Here is a 19,873-nt window from a genome sequence, read left to right as displayed (position 1 = left end):
TCTTCTCCAAATCTATTTCCGAGTTGCTGTTTAAATTCCTTGTTGTAGTGCAAATACATGAAGTAGATCCTGCCCTCCAAGATATTATACTTTATGAATATTGTAAATATAAAAATTGGCCACAAATAAATATTTGTTGATTGATATTTCTGAATATAGAACTTCACTTGAAGGGAATATAAGAATAGGTATAATTATGGTATAATTAAATGGAAATGTAGAGAACATTAAAATCAGTTGCAAACCCATGATATACCATTTGCTAAGTGTAGAGTTAATTATTATAAATAACTTGTTCAATTGTTTCTATTACTAAAAATTTTTACCAACTAGTGCAAACTTATCTGGAACTCATTTTTCAGATCTATGTGATGGGCTTAATTTCCTTTCACAATGTTTCTTCAAAGGGTTTACTAAACTAAAATAATAAGTGCTAAACAGAATTCTTGGTAAAGTCATCAAAGATTAGTACTCATTATGGAAGGAACACAGAAAAAACCCAGATGATTTAAGATTTTTTACAGTTATATCTTTCATCTGATTCTTAGATTATCCAGGAAAAAAACCCTATAATATTTCCATATGAAGTTTTAATATTATAATGTTGATGATTATCAAAATAACATCAGCAGTTATACATCATTGATTTTTCCATTCTCTCAGAGTATTGTGCCATTCTCATTGTCACACTTAAAAAAGGTATTGTACTCACACTTCTGTAAGAAGAAACAATAGATGAAACAGAACTATTAACTTTCCCCAGAAGGAGATTTATTCTAGTAAATGCCATAGTCAGAAAACAACAACAAAAGGAATGTTATACATATAAGATGAATTTGAGCATTTTAAATAAGTGTGATATAATTGTGGCATGATTATTATAGTCCATATTGAATGTATTTGTTTAATGGGTAATTGGTTTGTAATAAAATAAAAATGTGAAAATTATAAAATGAGTTACACAGATGTATAAATGTGTGTATATGTGTGCATATATGGCTATATAAAGATTTCCCATTAAATAAATATCTTATGGGCAATAATTCAGGTCACTGTACATTAATCATTTCACATAATAAGTTGTCCTTTTTACTATTTCTATTTGTGGGGTATAACTTTTTTATAGATTGAATTACTTAGAGAAATGCCTCTACCTTGTTTAACTTATTTACCATGACTAATAATGAAATTTACCTTCTAAGAAGTAATTTGAAAGACAAGACTATAAAACAAGTAATCAATAGTTTGACCTCCACATTCACAATGCATTGCAGAACATAAATCAAATTAACTACAAAGTAAGTATTTAAAAAAAGATCAATATCAATATAAAAGTAAAGTGAGAGAGGTACGTTTATTCTATAACTGTAACCTAAATTTGTTTAAGTATCTCTTCTCCTCAGTTGTCTCTGCTTATAAATATGAGATCAGCATAATAATATACTTCTGCTATATTACAAATGCAGTATAAATACTGTGAATTAATAATTCACAAAATAATAAAACTTGGGCATTTTCTGTGGTGTCACTAATAGAAAATATTCTGAAAAGACTCAAAGAATAATGAGGATATTAGAAATTCTAAAACATGAGATTACAAAAGGCAGGCATAAATCAAAAAAGATGAAACTATTTTCCACTAAGAGAATTTGAACAGGGATGGAGCAATTGCTTTGGTTATTATTGACACAACTTCAGAAAAATTGCAGAATTTATAATGCTGCCTAAATATGTTTGGTGAGTTCTGATAGAAAAAGCATTGCTTTAGAAAATCAGATAAATGGAATATAGATCTAGATAAAGATTTATTTACACAGAACTAATAATAAAGAAATTTGAATGTATATTTATTTCACTCTCACACTCATAAAACAGAGAATCTGGGGCTGGGGTTGTGCTCAGTGGTAGAAAGCTTGCCTAGCACTCATAGGGCCCTGGGTTCAAACCTCAACACCACATAAAAAAAGACTAAGTGAATAAAGGTATTGTATCCAACTACACCATATATATATATATATATATATATATATATATTAAAAAACAAAACACAGAATCCAATTTCTTCAGGATAGCAAAACAGATTCCATACTACAGTCAGTCAGACTTCAAGAAGTTTGACTAGAGATGATCTTAGCAACTACTGAACCTTCAGAAAAATTGAGAAATCATATAAAGTTGATATGTGAAGGTAGCTATTATAATGAAATTTGGATTTAAGTTGTCTTTAAAAACAGATGATTTTGAAAGAAAATGAATGTGCATATAAAATAATTTTTATCTAGTGAATACTTTTACATACTATAATGGATTAATGACCTAGGGACTATTTTAAGCTTTTATATACGTTCATTTAATTCTCATATTATCTCTGCAGGATAGTATGTAATGATCCTGATAAAGAGAAGGAGTAAGAAACATAGAAAAACTATGCATCTTCTTCAAAATCCCGTACCTCATGAGTCGAAACTTTCACCTAGATATCCATGCATTCTGAAAATCATTGACCCCACAAGGTTAGTATTTTATAATTATTATCATGATTATAATCAGTTATAATCACTATAATATCAAGTGCTTTATTATCACTAAGTGATTATTTTTTCATCCAGCAGTATGTTTGGTAGTTACAATGACATTTCAATTGAACAAGTTCAGTACTATTATTTCCACTTTACAGACTGAGGGTGGGAAAACACCTTGTTGCAGAAAGGAAACAGCAGAGATAGAGCAAGATGCTCTGTGATTTTCAAGTTCACAATAATTTTACAGATTTCAAATACTATGTCACTAAACTAAAATTTGTTATCTATAAGATACCATTGAATCACTCAGTCTCTCTCTTTCTCTCCCCGTCTTTCTCTCTCCCCCGCTCCCCACCCCTCATATTCATACAACACACCTTAGGAAACTATAAATTAAATTAGGTTAATATGGCTGTGTAGTATATAATATTTGATGAGCATAAGTTTACATAATAGTTCAATATAGTCCCATAGATATAATAGCGATGGCTTTAATTTAACATCTAATCTTTCAGAAAATATGTCAAAGAAATTCTGGGTTTGCAAAATCATGTCGCTATATGAAACAAACAAAAAAACTAATGAACAGTCTGTTTACCTATTTTATTTCATTTATGACCTATTAAATTCACCTTAGCTCAATCATTTTTATGAAATTCCAGAATCTTATTTATATTGTTTAAAATGATTGCATATATTAGATTTGTTTTTTAAAAATGATAGATAATAGTAGATATGATTTGGCATTATATCTTACTTTCCAGGGGATTCAAATTTAATTTATATGGTAGAGAGAGACAGCTGTCTACCAAGTCTTTGTTCTCTCCTTCCATAGAGGGGAGTTGTGTCTGGAGTAGTTTTCAATCCAGGGACTATAGTTACTTAGCTCTCAAAAGTTGACTGATTGTGACATAATGATGTTAATCTTTAAGATCCCTCATTGCCTCTTCCAAAGCCATATACCTCATTTTATATTAGTAACTTATATATTATTTTTGCCTTAAAAGAACCCTGACATTATGTAAGCTTCAGAACCAACAGTATTTCATAAATTTCATAATTGTACCCTCTTTATTTTCCAGATATAAGATACTAGTGCTAATCAAAATATGGCAAAATAAAGTGTGTTTGAAATTTTGAGCTGGGATTTTTAAGAAGTGAGATGTGAGATGGTGTGAGAGGGAAGAAAAAAAAGAGAGAGAGAAATGTGTCACAGTAGATTGGGTAGAAAGAGGTGATGGGAGGGGAGGGGAGGGGAGGGGAGGATAGGAAGGGTAGCATAATATAATAGACACTAGTATGGCCATATGTATAAAAACGTGGCTGTATAACCAATGTGATCCTGCAATCTGTACACGTGGAAAAATAAGATTATGTACCCCATTTGAATCAAATGTATGATATGTCAAGATCATTGTAATGTTTTGAGCAAATAATAAAAAAATTTTAAAAAAAGAAGTGAGATGTGTTTCTCCTTGATGTTCTCCCTTCTGGATAAATTCTAATGCCCAGGGCATCCATCAACCTGATTCTCTAGCACAGAGATTTACTATTTCCCAGCAATAAGAACACCCTGTTGGAGTGCTATGCTAATAAGAAATAAATTTCTATTTTTCTAACCCCTTGAAAATTGCAGTTTACTTGTTATAGAAGCATGTATAACCCTAACTAATAGAGGTTATGATTATTTGACTTGGGTTGAAAATTATCATCTAAAATTAAATTAAGTGGATTAAAACATATTCCATATTATAATTGAATGAAGAACTTGAAAACTCTTAAAGAAATAGTCTGTTTCTCAATGGCAAAATGACAAGTTTCATGAGGAAGCTGAACACAAAGGATAGGCTTCCCTTTCCTGGTCATATACGGTTGGCATGGAAGGACTGCTGTCTGTGGTGAGGGAGACTGGATATTTTTTGATAAAAAGAACATTAGACATAATAAAAACCCTGAAGATATGATAAAATGAAACACTAATAAATAATAACTTTTTATGTTGTGTGCTATAAGGCAAAGACGAAGGCCTTGAGGACTGGCAAACTGAAGCTTGAAAATTGTTTTTTCCTCTTACAATTTGTGCATTCTAAGGTGAGTTTCTTAATTAATCCCCAGGTCTTTTTCCTTTATCTTATCTGTGGAATGATTTCCTCTTAGCCTTTGTCTTTATTGTCATTATTGCTGTAAATAGTGGTGGTATAGGTGGTATTGTGTGTGAGAGAAAGACTTGAAGACATCATGTTGTGTGTTGGTATAGGGATTGGAATGTAGTAATCCCCAATACAGGCTAAGAAATTTTCTTCCCTTAAGCTCATAAAGAAATTAAGTGATGTCCAGATACCTATTTGGTTATTACCATTTTCTGTCAATAGAGAAAATTATAATTATTGTCTTCTCATAGCACAGTTTGAAAATTTGGAGATAGTGCTTTCTTGAGCCAGATAACACATGAAAAGATCTCCTGACTTCCAATGGAAGGTCCCGAGGGAAAGAACCTAATACGGCAATATTCGGGGCTGTATTTGTAGCTCAGTGGCACAGCACTGGCCTAGCATGTGTGAGGCTCTGGGTTTGATCCTCAGCACCACATGTAAATAAATAAAATAAAGGTCCATTGACAACTAAAAAATATTTTTAAAATGGCAATAATTGTGATCAAAAGATAAGTAGCTTACAAAAGATTGTAGAGGAAGAATCAACTAATTTTGCTTTGTGAGTACAAGGAAAGAAATGCACAATATTAGATAATAAAAAGCTAGAACAAGGGCATTCCATATGGAGTGACATACATACACCATTGAGTCATGAAAGCTTTCAGGGAGCTAAAGAATTGAAAAGATTCAGGGACCAAAACAAAGAAATTATGTTCACTCCCTATGAAAATAGCAACATCAAGGAGGCATTGAAGGACTCCAGATAAGAGACATGTACTGAGCAGGAAAAGAGAGAATCTGGGTCCAGCAGAATACACTATTCCCTCCCCCTGGAAAGCATTTTTTTTCTCCCCTATAATCTTCCTCCAGTTATTGCTCAAGGGCCACCTCCTTCAGGAAGTCTCCCTTGCCCACACAGACTGAGTTTGGTGATGGTTATCTGAGTATTTATTGTGCCTGAGCTTCTCTATCAGAGCATTTCTCAGGCTACACGGAGATTATTAGACTATGTGAATTTTTTTTCCAAGTGACCATCAAATACAGTGTCTGGCAGCATGGAAATGAACACAGAATCAGACAGGAATCTAGGAATCTTAGGACTAGGTGAAAATGAATTTAAAAAATAAAAAGGAAAAATAATTGAAATGAAGAGTAATGAGGAAATGAATTCTGCAAGCAGAAGCATTACAGGGAACTCATGCATGTTGGCAAGCACAGGATAAATATTGCAAGTTGGGGGGTATAGTTTTATCATACAGTAAAGTGAAGGTGACAACCTGGAAAACCACTTGAAACAGATTGAGGTCCTATAATTTAGAACTTTTAATTCAAGGATATGATTTTAAATATTTATGGTAAAAGTAATAGTAAGTTTCAGATTTTGTTTCCAAAGAGAAATGACATAAAGAGAGTTATGCTTCTCAAAATGACTGGCAGTGATAGATAGGAAAGATTGAAGAACAGATTTTCTATAACAGGGGTAGTCCAGCTGAAAAACTCTTATACTGGGCGAATGTATCATTCATATCACTAACCTAAGGAATCAGGAAATATTTTCCTCAATTTGAAGGCTGGTGGGGAAGGCTCTTATACTCATTGTAAGAAGTACCAAATAGGGTTATATGCAAATAAATGCTATGTTTATAAAAGGTGAAACATAAATGTGTGTCTTTGAAACTCTATTGAATTGACTCAGATTCTTGTCATTTTCCAAATATATATATATATATATGGTTAATAGTAATCATTTATGGCTTTTTACTGCTAAAGTAAAAGTTTGTATACTGGAATGCAGGTAAATTTATGAAGATGGACTATGTCAAAAAGAAAAAGACAGAAATACCCAACTTCTTGATCCTCTGCTTTTGTCCCCAAGAAATCTCTGATTAAAATATGTAATTATAAGAGTAAAGGTGCCTCTTCCTTCAAGGTCAATATAACTTTAACATTCCTTAAATGTTCGTTTAGATTAAGTCAGAAAGCCTACAATGGGTAATGACAAATTGGGTTGGCAATTATTTGAATCTGATGTTTTTGGATTACAATTAAGCAATAAGGCATAAGCCAAGGGTGTGCTACTTTCAGATAACACACTTCTTGGAAAGTGCCATGAGGCATAAGGGGCAAATTAGAGCCTCCATTGAGCTGCAAAATGTGTTATCTCTCTGCAGCACAACTCTCCAAGTTTATTAATACCATATACATCATGTTAGATGCACTAGTTGTATATAGATTGATTGTAGCATGTAAAACATATGTTTAAAACATGCTTACTCTTGTGGGCTGGCAATGGCTGCTGATTTGGAAGCATTAGTCTTGACATTCATTATCAACTGATAGTGAGTGAAAGACAGTGACTTCACCAATGGAGCATTATGAGCCTGGCAATGTGTGCCCAAGGAGCTGGGGACCACCCCGTCACAACAATTCTGTGCATTTCAATCGAGCTGTTTAAGTGATTTCTTTTTTCCTCCAATTGGCACTTCTATGCATTCTTTTTTCTTTTTTTTTTTCAATGCTGGGATCAAACTCAGAGCTTTGTACATACTAGGCATGCGTTCTGCCACTGAGTTACATCTCCAGTCCAGCAACTTGGCACTTCTATATTTATGTAAATGAATGAAGTAAGGTAGTTTAAAGTGATTTTTTAATGTGGAGCTTTTTGTTCTTTCCATATCATTTTGTCTGATTTTCATAACTAGGCTGCCAGGTACTGGCTTTGCATTTGATTGACGGAATGTGATATCTAGTTCAGCAAACATCAAACACCTTGGCACTTCATCCTGGAAGATGTTTTGGTAGTTAAAGAGACCGTGTTGGACAAAGAATCCTTTAAAGCTGGCTCTTTCTTTCTCCTAGTGAGTACCACAGTGAGATGCACCAGGAGAAAAGAAAGATCCATCTTTAATCTGTGCTGTTGAGGGAAATCAAAGGGAGTGAATTAAAACCAAGAGTAGCTTCTTATGCTCATTGGAGAGCCTTTTTTTTTTCTCTGCTCCATTTGATATAACAAATAAGATCATCAAAGTAAGTCAAGCACAGGTTTGGAACCCGCTGCTCCTTGACCCTGGCTTCCTCCCTGCTTGCGCAGCCTCCCCTGGAATTTCTTATGATGTCAAATCACAAAGCTACATGAAGTGCTCATACCCCAGGAGCATAGAGGGAATTTTATTTTTAGATTCCTTTGCTGTTACTCTAGTAAAATAATATGAAGTTCTTTTATGGCTCCATCTCAGTTTTGATAAATCTGCTACATTTCAAAGCTTAAAAAGGGTGATAACAAAAATTCTGTCCAGACTGCCTCTAACCACGAGGTCATCTTAGGAATATCTGTAGAGCCTCAATGGCATGGTGCCAACTGGTGTTCACTGCTGGAAGTTATCGGGAATTTCACCCGACCTAGTAGACATCTACCTCCAGATGTATTACATAAATTATTTCATACAATAGGCATTTTCTATATAAACTTATGGGCATTGAAAGTTAAGGCACTTAGAGCATCTAAGAGGAGTGCAGGAAAAAAACATCTTTCATCACATGTTCCTTGAACTTGTCATTCTTTTCTGAACTTTCTGATAATCTTGTTTCAATTGCAAATTAAACAGAAATGCTAAGAATATTAACATCAACATCATCATCAATATTCATAGTAACAATAATAATTAGTCAACAATGTAAACTGGTTTTTTATTGTTGTTTTCAACTTTCTCATCTCCACCCCTCTTCCCACCATGGTATTTAGATTTTGCTTATCTAGAAAAAGACTCACCTCTATGCTTAGATATTTCAGTCTGGGGAGAGGGCAGAATTATATATTGGAAATAAGAAGTATAAATTATGAGAGTAAAAAAAAAATAGAGATATTAGGAAGTGGTTTAAATCTCATATTTATTGATTCATTCATTTAATACATTTTAATTGTGTGCTTACGAGGTGCTAGGTGTCCTTCTGGGCACTAAATGTGCAGTGATGATTTTCAAAATGAATCATTTGTACTTTTATACAAATCAATACATTTGCACAAAGTTTCTAATAAATGATTTTTAAATATTTAGCCTTATTTAAAACTTAGAAAGCACATTTAAAAGTGTAATATATATCTTTATTGAGGGCCTACTATTTACCAGGATTTGTACTTGAAATTTCAGAGAATATTGACAATTAGCATAGTTCTCTTCCTTTCATAGAATCCAACAAGAAGAATAAAACTGTGAACTCAAATATATAACAGATTGAGAACTATGCCTTGGGATGAAGGTAATGATTGAGCTCCAGGACTCCAAGGAGGCCCTCTCGGACTCCAGGCTTTGAACACACAGAGAGAAAAACAGCGCAGCAAAAGCAGAGAACACCACAAGCATTTTGCAGGAAGAGCTGCTTGATCTGAAGCAGGGTGTGTGGCTGATAAAGGAAAATCCACTTAAGTAAGGCTTGCAGGGCTCTGCTTAGGACCTGACATAAATGCCAGGTTAATCTGTTTATGTTATCCTGTTACTAAATGGCCAAGAGTAGAAGCCTTCTGAGAAAGGTAGTGTCTTGGTCAAAGGACTCTTTAAAAAAAATAAATCTAGTAGATTATAATTTCAGGGTAGAAAGAAATCGAGGACAGAGTGAGCTACCTGAGAAGTTCTTATAATTATAATCCCAAACCTTAGGCCAGAAAGGACAGGCAGGCAGCGCAGTAGCCACGGTTTCTGTGGGATGGATCTGGGACACGCTGCAGGGAGAGAAAGCAAAACAGAAGAGAGGGGCTAAAGGCAGAGACAAAAAGAATGACTACTTGTTGTAAGGGTGATGAGTGATTGAAAAGGATGAGAAATCAGCCACAAAGACAAGTGAGAAAAAGCTCCTGAACTTGGCAGACTCTGGCAGTCAACAAGTTCCGCCACTCCCTTCTGAAGCATCCCTCCTGTTTTTTGAATCTCATCTCTTTCATCAGCTGTACCTTCTAATATTTCTCCCACCACTTCTTTCAATAGCTTTCTTTGATGCATGGCCTCCTCTCACTGTCTTCTATTAGAATTATTTTGAGCTCAGAAAAGCATTCAAGTGAAGTCAGAAAGTTAAGTTGCCTCACTTCATCCTTAACCTTAGTATCGGGCACTAAACTTCAGTTCAAAACATACTATTCTTTATACTAGTGGATTATTTTCAATTTATTTAGCTATTATTAAACAGGGACCCAAAGGGACAATTATCTTGTTTTTATTTTTGTTTTGTGCAATGGCAAATTTGCCATTGTTGTTTTGTTCCTGTAATTGTAGAGAGTGGTATTGATATTAACTTTTGCCTTAGCATTATTTTTTTTCAAAGACTCCTATGCATCCTTAATCATAATCATCTATGTCAAAAAGAAAGAAAATACTCTCTTATCATGATGCAACTCCACAAAAGTTAAATCCACAGATGTCAATTAAAATAACGACACTAGCAATGAACCATTACTGTTTTTACATACATGTGGTTTTTTTCCTTTCTAAAGAAGCATCACAATTCTTCTTTTAATCATTATATTTCATGCTAAGCAACAAATCCAGATTGAGCTGTTTTACTGACAAGATTATACAGATCAGACAAAACCAATTTTCAAAGTGGCATTTCAAGGAGCTGAACTCACCATCTTTAACAGATCAGGGCACTGGGGCCGTAACACTCATGTTTAAGAATAAAGGCTATTTTCTACAGTACAACTGTTCTTTATTTTAATTTGTGCCTCTGATGCTTTGTGAAACACAAGGTCATTTAAAATTAAGGATAAGGCATTTTTTCCATCATTTCCATTTCATCATATACAATTTCTGATCACAATATAGTTTGCTTAAAGCTGCAAATCCTTCAAATTATGGGGTTTGTTTCCAGCCTGCTGAGAGGGAAATTAGATATAGAACTTCTGTCTCCTGTTAATGTTAATGGGAGTTGTATGTCTAATTCCCTTAGAAGTCCAGAACAAATGTACACTTATGAGTCAGCATTACTGGGTTTTCTAGGCCTTTACCCTTTAAAAGTGTCATTAGTCTGAATAATAGCCAATCCTTCTGGTTACTCCCAAACAAGCCTCTGCTACTTTAAGTTGAAATCTTAGGGCTCTCAGCTTTCACAAATTGCCTGAATTGTCCTCAAATGCAAATGCTCCCACATTAGGCACTTTTTTTTTTTTTTTTTTTTTTTAAAGAGAGAGTGAGAGAGGAGAGAGAGAGAGAGAGAGAGAGAGAGAGAGAGAGAGAGAGAGAGAGAGAGATTTTTTTTTTAAAATATTTATTTTTTAGTTCTCGGCGGACACAACATCTTTGTTGGTATGGTATGTGGTGCTGAGGATCGAACCCGGGCCGCACGCATGCCAGGCGAGCGCGCTACCACTTGAGCCACATCCCCAGCCCACATTAGGCACTTTTGTTCATTTGGAAAAAATATTGAAACTCTCAAACTTTTCATTTTTCATGTTTACCTTAAAAATTTACATTGTGTGGATAATAATCTTTGAACACTGAGTAAAACTTTTAGGACTCATTAAAAACAGTACTAATCTTTATTTAAATCCTAGGATACTTATTGACTTTTTCTATGTTTCTTCTTTTAAGCAAAATTACTTGGAATAATTCTCTGTTGTTTATTCTTATTATTGAAATATATGCTTTCAGTAATATTGTGATATTCATTGCTGAGTAAATAATTATATTGTATTAGTATTTTATATCATAGGTAGAGAAAAACATTTTGATAGAAGGGTGATGATATCAATGAGCATCAACGAACATTTCAAAAAGACCTAAATTGATACTTTTTTTCTTAATCTTGCTGAATAAAAATAATTGAAAAAATTGTTTTTATAAGAAAACTAATGATGTAGAAACTTTACTAAGAGTTATATCTATCACAGTGAGCCAGCTGTTTCTTATAACGTTGTTGCTCAACATGTGAACTCACCTGGGAACTTTTTAGAAATTCAGAATCCCATCCCTATCCTTGTCCTTCTAAGTCTGCATATTACAGAGTTCCACACATGCTTTTTCTGCATATGTAGTTACAGAAGCACTGCTCTATAGAAGTCAAAAAACACTTTAACATTCAGAGTGAAGATGTTTTTGATGCCAGGATTTTCCCATAGATTTTCATATTCTATAGAATCTGTGACCATGCCTTAAGCTATAGAAATCGACTTTTCCTCATAATTATGTAAATTTTCTCTTTACAACACTGAAAGATCTTCTCTAAAGCATTTGAGGACTTGAATAGTGTATGTTCTAAAAACATGCAAATGCAGCCTTTTGTCTCAACCAGATAATAATTTATTCATTATAATGGATCTCCAATTTAAGATGCACAAGAATAGTTATGAAATGTATAAAGTGTAGAGACATTTACCTAATCCTCAGATACTTCTGTTATATTCATCTAGATTGACATCCAGGAATTTGTATTTTTAAGATTACCCCAAATGATGTGAGATTTCTCATGAAAAAGCTTTGAGAAAAATGATCTAATGCCTAGTTTATATGCCAAGTTTGTCCTTTTCATTTCTAAAGCTGTGTGGCCTATTCCAGAGGCACCACAACTTTGCATTTTGTAGTTAAGGCAAAAAAAAATAGAGGAAAACAGAAATGATGCAATTGGTTTTGAAACTTTTCAAGCATGCCAAGTGAAATAAGCCAGACTCAGAAAGTCAAGGGTCAAATGTTTTCTCTCATATGTGGGAGCTGGAGCAAATAAGGGGGAAAAAGGGAGGAGGGGATCCCATGAAAATAGAGGGGAGATCGTGGGGTAGAGGAAGGGGATAGAGGACAGTGAGACAGGGAAAAGGGCGGAAATGGAAAGGAATTCACCAAATAATGCTAAGTACATATACAAATACACCACTGTGAATTTTACCTTCACGTACACTTATAAATTACAATTAAAAAAACTATAAATAAATATAAGACTAGCAGAGTAAAGGAAGGAGAACAGAGGGAAGGAGCAGGGAAGGGAAAGAGCAAGTCCTGGGGTCTGAAGTGAAGAAAATTATATTGCATGCATGTCTGATTATGTCACAATAAACCCCAATATTCTGTATGACTCTAATGTACTAATCAAAACATTTAAAACAAAGTCTCTATTTATGTGACTAAGAATTAATTGTATGGTTTCAAAAATGCATAGCCAAAGTGTTCTCACTGATAACCTATTTTTACATGTAAATAATAACTTTACCACTTTATTTAGTTTAGCATTTCTGAATATTTAAGAAAAAATTATTAAAGCTGGCTTTTAAAAGTATGTTATCAAAGTAAGTGTTAAAATTAATATTATATTTGAATATTTCAACTATTGAATAAATAACAGCTCAACAACTAAAATGTTATGTTGTCAACCTGTCTGTGTCTAGGAATTATTTTCTATCAACTCTGAGTTGAGTATATTAAAGATTCATTCATTCAGAAATATTTATTGAAGCTATGGAAATGAGGATATTGCTCAGAATAAGTCTACTGATCGACAAGAGCATGCCTAGGATCAAACTTTTCAGAGAATACATGAAATTTAAGAGATGAAGAAGTTGTTTATAGAGATGCATTTGGAAATAAATGACCAGAGAAATAGAAAGAAAACAGACACATCTGAAATTAAATTAGGTTTCAACCCAAAATATAAAGATCATTGCTTTTTTTATATTTGGGAAACTTAAAAAGAATACTCAGAATTGACTCTTGAGCTAGAGACACTGTAAGATTGAAAATAATGAGCTTTTACTACGAAATATCAAAACATATGTCAGTTCTTAACTGTTCTCACATGCATACAAAGGGGTCACTGAAGAAAACAAGTCTATAACCTTGAAGTACAAAAAGGACAATGAAAATGTATGTTAAATGTAAGAAACAATAAATTTAATAAGAAATTAAACTAGGGAAAAAGAAATATCAAGCTAAAATCAAATAGATATAAAAATAAGAAATCTATAGATTTAGACTTATTAAATATTGATATATTAAATGTTGATATCCATTTGTTTTATACCGAATGAGGAAAATGTTCCTAAGGTTTGTCACTTATAATAAAAAGAACTATGAAAGCTCAACCATATCATTATCAGAGAAGCCAAAGAAAAATTACTGTGATAAGAAAGAATAGTTAAGCAATTCCCAGAGAGAAGGAAATTAAGGCCTAAGAAGTTTTTGCTTGGCTGTAGGACAAGGGAATTAGGCTAATTTGGAGATTACACTTCTAAGGAATTTGTGGTGTCACAGAATAAAGTTACTGAGATTTAGGAAAAAATACCATGCCAAGAAGGGAGGGCAGTGAGTGAAGACAGAGTCTTCAATACTTTTTCTAGTACCAGGCAAGGCCAGGAGAAAACAGAAGGCTGGTGGAAGGAAGCTTGTTATTGCTTCACCAGAGTTTGGAGATGCAGGCCTGAAGTTAGTTGATGGACAAGATCATGCAGGATGTAGAAGCAGATGGAATCCAGACAGGGTGGGAAAACAAAGGAATAAAGGAGGAGATGGGAGGCACAGACACAGTGTTGGTTGTAGGTTTTTCAGTTCTTTTCTAATGACTTTGATTTTTTCTGAAAAAGAAAGTAAAGTTCTTCATTGAAATAGAGAAGTCAATGAAAGTTTGACTAACGAGGGAAAACAGAAGTATTACAACTGTTTCCAGGGGAAGTAGAGCAGAGGACGATCACAGAAGAGCCAGGCATTGTTGAATTTGGAGAAGACAAAGCTATTCCCTAACCTGCATGGAAATAAAGATGTTTTCATCCGTACCCAGAAAGCTATAGGAGGTTCAATTTATCAAGGGTGAGATTTCCAGGAAAGTTTTATTAGAAAGAAAATAGGTGAAAGAAGTTGTATACATGGATAAAGGAATGCTTAAAAGTTATAGATCCCAAGATCCAAGATGGTGAAGAAAGAGTTGATTCACAAAAAGGATGTTAATATGTAGTAGGGAGGGTGAAACCCAGCAGGCTGGAGCTAGCAGAAAAGTTAGAGACTAAAACATCAAATTCATTGCCCTCCTGGGCTGTAAATAGTCCATGCTGATAGCAGGATTTGGGGTGAGGAAATCTGGGGGCAAAGTGCAAAGAAGCTGATGTCTGAAGAGGCTTACAAGATGTGGTCAGTTGAAAGGAGGCAGAGGGCTAATATACAACAGAGCGGAAGAACCTGGATCTGTCTGTCTTAGTGCAGACAGAAGTGTATGTTGTTGTCACCCTCCCTGAGGAGTGAGGCATCTGGAGTGTGAGCAGTTTGTACTCAAGAAAGTAAAGTCATACCCTCAGAAGAGCCTGGATATGCTGAAAGCAGTGGATAGAGAATTCTGTGAGAGGAGGGTGAGGAAGTAGATACTAAAGAGCTTTTCTGTTATAAACTGAATTAATGAAGAACCCATCCAGGCTTCAGTAAGAGGGCTAAGGAAAAGTGAATTTCATTAGAGAATTTTTTTTTTTTTTTGCGTGGATTTTGCTCCCAACAAATAGGAAATGGAGAGGGAAAGGAAATCATTGAAAAATTTAGTCAGTGATTGAAAGTATATTGGGAAACTGAGTTTTATATGTATGTATTCTTAGTGATTCTTTAGAGTTTGAGATTTTAGGAGACAGTAAAAAAATGTGCCAAAATATGTCAATAATATAGTTCTTCTTTCATTCATTCAGTTTCTCAAGCAAGTCATATTCCCTTTTGCTCCAGGCTCTTTGCTCATGCTGTTACTTTTGTCAGGAACAGTCTTGTTTGTCATTATCTTGGATAATTCCTGGTCATTATGATGATTTAATTTTCAATGTCACTTCCGAATTAATTTCCTTATTTCTTACAGTATTCAGTATATTTGTCTTACAGATAATTTGACAGATTAAATAATTATTTAGCTAATGCATACATTCTTTATTCTTCTTACTCATTTGTATCTAAACTGCAGGTGCTTTGAATTAGTGCTTGAATGAGCACAAAAATGCCAGCTGTTTTAAAGATGTTGCTATGAAAACTTAGCACTATGAAAACCTCATACAAATCAAATGTTGTTTATTGCTCAAGTATTACTATTTAGTAAAAGGGTGTTAAGAAATGAAGAAGTATCTCAGGTGAAACAATGTTCTCTCTGTCAAACTGAGTTTACTATTTGCCAAAATAGTAAGGACACCAGAATTACCATTTCATAGTACAGAATGAAAATAAGATTCGCTTCTGAATATGTATAGTTAAAGAAATGAGGAGCTTTATAACTTTATCCTAGTTGGGTACTTCTCAATTGGGGTAGAATGGTGACTCTTACAAAAGAGTTGGGGAAGTGAACACTATTTTATAGACTATTACATACCAAGGAGCCCAAGTCTCAATCTAGTTTGCAAATGAAGGAGGAAGATAATTGTTAAAAATGAAGTAAGATACATGTCCTAAAGGGCTTCTTCTTGATAAGCTGGATTGGGGGAGCAGGCATTAAAATATCTAACGAGAAGAAAGCTGCACAGAGAAAATACTAACATGCTATTTGTGTAAGTCAGAATTTTCTTAATAAGACGCATTAATGGACAGCATGTGTGACTGTTTCCTCTGGCTAAAAGGCATTATCACAAAAATCAGTTGGCAAATGTGCTATTTGGCTTACTGAAGGGTAAGATTTCTATAATGCAAAATTAGTTTCAGTACAAGTACCAGTGACTTTTTATTTTTTCTAATCAGAAATATAAACAGAACATAAAAACTGCTGTTTCAGGACAAAAAATAAAGAAGTATAAGAACTCAAGAAACTAGAAGCTGGATGGGACCTTGTGTTTCTGAATCCATTAACTCTTAATTTTGGATAAGGGATGACAGAAGGAAAAAAAATAAGTAGAATCCTTATTAAAGTTTTCTTCCAAAGCACATGATTGGACACAAAATGTAGAAATTAAATGTATTTTAAAAATAACATTTATTGCTTTCTGTTTGTAACAACATATAGGGTTATTATCAGAGTAAAGAGAAAAAAGGAAGGACTAAAAACCACATGTAATACAAGAACAATTTAATTTTATAGGAAGATAACCAGTGTGCGATTACAGCTGGGCTTTTCCATGACTTTCATTTATGAGCATTCAGAGGGAATGTGGAAGAAGGACCACACCTATATCTGGGATAAGAGAGTGACCATAGGGAAAGTAATTACTCGACTCCACACAGCAGTAAAGGCCCTTAAGTTCTTCCCTGAGTCCTTTTACAATTTCAGACACCTCATGGGTGAAACAGGAGTCAGAAACTGTAATGATAAAGCGGCCATTGAATAGAACTGAAAATACTAAATATAAATAGAAATGTGAAGAAAACACTTGGATTAGTCTTAGGTTTTTATAATTTGTAATAAAATATTTGCATTTTGTCATTGTAGACAGGGGGAAAAATAAAATTTCAAATGCAAACTATTGCCATTGAAAAATCAAACATAACCATAGATTCATATAAAGGGCATTAAGAACAGTTGATTGAGATGGAGTAGACATCTGTTGCTTTTTTGCTTTTTTCCGGTCGGTCGGTCTTTCATCTGTTTCTTCAATTTTCTTTGAAGAACTGTCCTTTGTCCACATTTCATTCAGGGCAGAATAGTTTCTATCACCAGTTCCAAGTTTTGACATATGACCTAAGATAATAAATAATTTCCATCCAACTGTACTTTCAACCCAATCCCAATAATTGCCTCAGAAATTAGGCATGTGGATCAATTTAGGCCTATAGGAATCTGGCCAAATGATTTTGCCAATACAGTTAGGAAATAATGCTCTATTCTTCTGAACTTGTACCAAGTGGAAATAAATCTCTAATTTGGAGGAGCCATCACAAAGAGAGTCTACCTTACAAAATTGAAGTTGACATAGATCATAAAATAGTTGATCTCCTTGATCTTAACTTTAATGTATCTGATGCTTCATAATTACATAGCTCTATACATTTGCTCCCACCCCATAAAGCAGCTGAAACAAGATTATCAGCTACTTTCACCCAAAATAATGCTGATGATCTTTTAGACATTATAAAGTTTATGCCAATACAATTTCAAATTCTATGTACAGGAAAAAAATTATCAAAATAGATTTATGAAAAGCTAATTAGGTGAAAAGATAACTGAAAGTCTCACATACACCCATTCTTTGCCACTAAATTCAACAGGCCCAATTGGTTTATAGGTGAGTTATTTTTACTCTTTAACATATTTTCCCTATGAATTAGAGTGGCCTAGAGCAGTGCCAATCTATGTGGTAGTCACCTGGCCACATGATGGCTACTGACCCCTTGAAGTGCATCTAGTATGTATGCAGATGGATTGTAAGAATAACATACAAAATTAATTTTGCAGACATAATATCAAAGGAATAAATGTATTTAGTACCTTTATTGCTGATTACATATTGAAATATTAATATTTTGACATATTGGGCAAATTAAATATATTATCTAATTTCATGTGGATTATTTAAACTTTTTAAATATGTCTATTGAGAAATTTTTAAATTATATATGAGACTTATATTTGTGATTTTGATTATATTTATACACTGGACAAAATTTATCTAGAGTATTTAAAAAAGGAAAAAACTTAAAACCAATAAATATATTTTTTCTTTATATTAATGTTTTCTTAGGATTTTGCAAATATGTATCAACCTAATACATAAAGCTTTATAAGTGCTTAAAAGCTGATGCACACTACCTTTGTGAACATGGTCCACTATCTTATTATTGAACCAAGCAGAGGTTTAGAAATTATGATGAATGTTGACATACAAAAGTAGAATTGTCTCTAGACACAGTTTGAGTCAAAATTCAAATTATACCACTAAATCCCTACATGACTGTTTATGTTCTCAGGTTCTTACTGGTTGGCACTGGTTTCAGGCTCAGATCATAACACCACTAACCCAGCAGAAATGAGAGTGCTGGTAAATCCAACTCATGTCCTAGGAATTACTGTCTAGCCATGGCTGAAATGGAGTTGCCTCCATTTCCTGTGGAGGAGAGCAAGAGACTGATTTTATGTCCAAATATAAAACTCATAATTTGACCTTGTAGCAAAGACTGTTACTTGTCCTCCAATATCTACTCTCAGTTTGTTAATAATGGGACCCTAATTTTTGGTCGACATAATAAATAACCACTATATATTCCAGAGTCACTTCTATTCACCTTACAGCTAAATGAGTACAGATGATTCAGTGGTAGCTAGTAGGATATTGTGACCTTTGGAAAGTTTTCTTTAAAACATTGAGCATCCTAATTCATCCTGAAAAACCTGATGATTATGAAACTTCTTTATTATATTTATACTGGATTGGATAACATAAGACATAAATTTATGCTTTAAGCCAGTGTTGTGTTAAGTTTTCAAACACTCAAAAATGAACCTAATTTTTTTGTAATGCAATTCCAAACTATTACTGTCTAAGCTCCAGGTCATGAATTTTGGATAGCAAGTTACATTAAAGAACAATTTGTATCAGAATTCACTCACATTTTTAAAAATAAATATTTTGGGGGTTTTTTGGTCCTCTGTTTTTTTCTACATATTTCTTTCCTACTAATCTTTTTTTAAATTGATTTTATTATTTTTTTAAATACACTACAACAATGGAATGCATTACAATTCTTATTACACATATACTGGACAATTTTTCATACCTCTGTATATAAAGTATACGTGTATTAAGAATTGTAATGCAAAAAAACAAAAACAAAAACAAAGTACATGTATAAAGGCATAAATTGGCATGAACATACTTTCCTACTAATCTTTATATTAATGTTTTAATGATAGTTGGACATTTAAGAAATTTTAATGCTTGATAGTATATTAATATTAATTAGCTAATGTTGTAGTTTTGATCAAGAATGTCTCCCAAAGACTGGATAAAGAATTGGTCCTCATCTTAGTACTATTGGGATCTGGTGGAAGTGTAGAATTGGGGCATAGTTGGAAGTCTTCTGGTCATTGGGGGTGTGCCCCTTAAGGGAATAGTGGTAGCCCATGCGTTCTGCTTTCACTTGAATATCCCAACCATGAGGTAAATGGTGTTTTTCCACCATGTGCTCTGTACCATTGTGTGTTCCTCACCACAAGCCCAACTGCAATTGGACTGATTAACTGACCATTGACTGAAACCATTGAAACTGTGAGCCAAGATGAAACTTTTTTTTTCCAAGTTGATTATGTCAGATACTTTGTTATAGTAATGGAAAACTGACCAATGATTAA

This window comes from Urocitellus parryii, chromosome 2 (genome assembly GCF_045843805.1).
Source record: "Urocitellus parryii isolate mUroPar1 chromosome 2, mUroPar1.hap1, whole genome shotgun sequence".
Classification (NCBI taxonomy): domain Eukaryota; kingdom Metazoa; phylum Chordata; class Mammalia; order Rodentia; family Sciuridae; genus Urocitellus; species Urocitellus parryii.
This window is presented reverse-complemented; position numbering follows the sequence as displayed.